This window comes from Bos taurus, chromosome 22 (assembly GCF_002263795.3).
Source record: "Bos taurus isolate L1 Dominette 01449 registration number 42190680 breed Hereford chromosome 22, ARS-UCD2.0, whole genome shotgun sequence".
Taxonomy (NCBI): Eukaryota; Metazoa; Chordata; class Mammalia; order Artiodactyla; family Bovidae; genus Bos; species Bos taurus.
The window spans coordinates 36857413-36861530 of record NC_037349.1 but is presented as its reverse complement, the minus strand read 5'-3'; the positions used below and the strand labels follow the sequence as shown (position 1 = coordinate 36861530).

At 35.7% G+C, this 4118-nt stretch overlaps 1 protein-coding gene across 2 annotated transcripts in view; it reads right to left on the bottom strand.

The window, feature by feature from the left end:
* Positions 1 to 4118, bottom strand: part of ADAMTS9 (ADAM metallopeptidase with thrombospondin type 1 motif 9) — a 163307-nt gene that overhangs the window by 62056 nt on the left and 97133 nt on the right. The gene's annotated exons all lie outside the window — the stretch shown is intronic.

Genomic DNA, 4118 nt, shown 5'->3' with positions numbered 1-4118 from the left:
TATTGATAGAGCCAAATAATGTGTTTCTTATTTCTTTTTAAAAAAGATACTAGCAGAATGTTTAAGATATGTCTGCATTAGTAAAAAGATTCTTATTTTTATAAAAAATGCATTCATATTTAATGTGATATTCCTTGTAGCCAAAATCTTTATATCATCTTCTGAATCTGGCTATTAATATTAGATATTTCAAAAATAAAAGTGAGAGATGTTTCGCCATTCCCTAAACACAGTCAGTTATTGGAAGTGTTCAGAGCTGCTGGTTATGGGAATTTACCAATAAGAGTTATAAATTCAGATTTTCTATTGATGGAGTCAAATGGACAACATCAATATTAGCTAAAAAATGTTGAGTTTAGATGGAGGGTGAGTTTCAGCAATATCCTTTTATTGAGTATAAGCAGGAGCTAAAAAAAATTCACTCTGAACATGACCTGTTTCTTTCTACCAAAATAAATAGGATTAATATAGTCAAGCATACTAACACTGGGAGACACTACTTTGGAAAAGATCCCTGGTGTTCTCCTTACTGGCTGCAAGTGATAAAGCCTTCCTTCTTCTTCTTCTTCAAAAAATGTCTTATCACTAAAGTACTCAATAGATTATCACACATTCAAATGGATTCATAAAAACACCTCTCTCAACATGGTCACATGGGGCTAAATGTGACACCAATTTCCTTAGCCTGATTTGGTACATAATAAATACTGAGTCAGCGCTAGCGAGCATCTTCTGCTTTGGAGATGTTATCTTATATAGCACCTCCTTAAAAAAAAAAAAAAAAAAAAAAACCCTCAAATGCCAACTCAAACCCTCAGAAGTGTCCAACTCTTTGTGACTCCATGGACTGTAGCCCACCAGGCTTCTCCATCCATGGGGTTTTCCAGGCAAGAATACTGGAGTGGGTTGCCATTTCCTTCTCCAGGGGATCTTCCCCACCCAGGGATCAAACCCAGGTCTCCTGCATTGAAGGCAGATGCTTTACCCTCTGAGCCACCAGGGAAGTCCTCAAATGCATATAGAGAGTTCCTTATTTTGGTCTTTCCCCTTCAATTACCATAAGAAACTACTGCACGAAAATGGAGCTCAGTAGGACAATGTGGAATCAGTAGAGATCTGAGGTCATCTTTATGATTTATCACGTTTTGAAAAGTACAGGTTCTCTTAAAACTTACAAGTTTATGGTTGTTTTCTTTATTTTTCTTTAATGAGAAATGCTTCTGATATGTATTGCAGGTGAACAAATCACAAAATTGACAAATGTTCTAAGTCTTTTACAGTTATCCGAACAAAAAGAATAAGTTATGATCAAACTGGTGTGCATTAGGGTGAGCTTTTCCCTGTACCTGGCTCCTCTGACATGTTCAGAACCATTTCTCCTAATTACTTGTTTTGACTTCTGGCTATGCCTTATCATTATCTACAAATTAAATAAATAGCATACATATTTCATAGTTTAGACTCAATGAATCAGGACAACAGTATTAGAAAAGAAAAAAAAAGCAACAAAATATTAAGCCTCTTATATTTTTGTTTATATCACTAAGCATCATTTCCAAATTCAGAAATATTTTTTAAAGTATCCCTTTAAAATACACATTTTAAACTATCCAATTACATAAAGCTTGCCACATGGTTACTCAGATTTGGGAGAGAGACAGAACAGGTTGGGAGAGATTTACAAAATTAAAAAGTGTCTTTTTAAAACCAAAGGAAACATATACATGCATTTCTAAGCACACAGCCTACCGGCCTTTACAGTCTGCTGATAAACACTGATTTTTAAACATTGTATATAAAATTAAATAACATGGAAAAAATAAATATGCTTTATTATATAAACACATAGAAATCTGTACTCCTCAAAATATTCAGATAACACGAGGCTTGGCTGCTTAAAATTGTACTCAGAAAGTATGGTAGTGATATTTACAGTCTTTATTTTTCCTAGAGATAGATGCAGTGAGGTGATAAAACACTGATGTCAGACATTTTCTCTACCTACCTACAGAAGCTGCAAACTTTCATATGAAAATGAGGTAGACACAAATTCATAAATTGACCAGGCAGAAACAAAAGCACAGTTCCTTCGTGAGCCCATAAATTCTCATTATTCAGGTTGACAGGCATTATTCCAGAGCACGTAAAGCAAGGCTCAGAGAACACTTTTAAGTTTGTCAGGAAAAATTCACACAAGCAATTCCTCCTAAGGAAAACCATGGCCTCCAAGGCAGTCAGCAAGCAGATATACTTGTGGTAAGTCGCTTCAATCAGGTCCGATTCTTTGCAATCCTACGGACTATAGCCCACCAGGCTCCTCTGTCCATGGGATTTCCCAGGCAAGAATACTGGAGTGGGTTGCCATGCCCTCCTCCAGGGGATCTTCCTGACTCAGGGACTGAACCCAGGTCTTTTATGTCTCCTGCATTGACAGGCAGGTTATTTACCACCAGTGCCAATGGGGCAATGCAAAAAAGGAGAGCTAGAGGCCCATCTTGGACAGATTAGCAACCTTTTCAACTTTTGTTATCTCCAAGTGGCTTACTCTAGAATGCTACAGAGTTCTAACCCACTCCTCACTACAGTTTGACAGCTCTCTTTTCAATTCATCCCTCTAGCCACAGGATGTGTGCATGCAATAGGCAAATCAGTGTTAAGAACCTTATTTCAAAAACAAAACATTGCCAAGTCAGAGTGCAAGGACGCATTCAAAACAGGACAGAAAAGACAAAATCTAGGGAAGATGTTTTCAACAATCATGATTCTCAGTCTCTGGTGATTTGAGCCAGAACTAACAGTCTTAAAATGGGTACTTAAACCCTACATTCACAGAAGCTTCATTTTAGAGTCTGGAAACTGTGCTAACAGCCATTTGGAGTTTCTTTCCTAAATATTGTTCCTTAGTAACAATTGTTGAACTAAGCTATCTTTATTTCGACCTTGGAAAAGACCTACTCACATGGCAGTAGTTGCTTCTCAACACTATCTCCTGTGTGGGGGTACTCGGGATAAGAAAGCAGCTCGGCCAGAGGGGGACTAATGGCTACCCTTGGTCGCTAATAAATCTAGTTTGCTTTCTCTTGAAAGCAACATGTTAGCACCTCCAATATAGTTTTTCTTGTTGTTAATGTCACTGTCAGTTACAATGATGAAGCACCATAGAAGTGGCTTATGGCTATCAACACAGTTCACTGAGGTATGCTTCAATTTAGAATTACTAAGAAATGGTACCAAAGCATCCATAAAAATCAACATACAAGTAAAATACAAATCCTACCATAAAAATCTGAAAGGCTGCCCTTGCATAATTTAAGTCATATATTACAAATGGATCTATTTAAATAAAATGCTTTTGATTTAGTTGATTTTCAAAAATCACCATGAAAAGCCTTGTAAAAGTGGCCTTGCTCCCATGCTGCAGAGGCATTTGAATATACATCTGAATAATGATTACTTTATAAAGGAAGTGATAAAATCATTTTGAAAAAGCATTTTCAAAATCCACGTATTTGCTTTGGTGCATTACAGAGCATTTAGAATCTCTCTCTCCTTTTCGCTGTGTGTTGGAGAAAACTATGTGCAGCCCCAAGAACAAGAACTATAATAAGAAAAACTTAAAGTCTTTAGTTAAATTATTTAGAAGATCATGTTTTAAAATTTAAGCATTTAAACTCTTAAAGTATCTATGTGAGAGGGTGGTGATCCAGTGTAAAAGAAATTAAACTGTGTTTAGAAAGTGTTCAAGAAAGAGAATGCCATGGTAACTAATATATATATATGATATAATATATTGTATATATACTATATACAATATATAATGTGTAATAATAATATATTATTATATTATATATACACACATATTCTGAGGGTTAGGAGATGCTTTTTGGTGAATATTAAAGAAAACTTTTTGGAGAGCTACTATATATTTTGATATATACTAAAGTGTGGTGTTGGTGTTGGCTGAGTGAGTGAAAAGATGGACTATAATGGGCTCAAGAGGGAAAATTTCATGAAAAATAATATGTAACAGGTGACTTAGGGAAGCTGGAATGTCAGAAGATGCTCTTGACATTCTAAGGTTATTTCTGATCTTTTTCGAAACGTTCATTTAGGGAGAG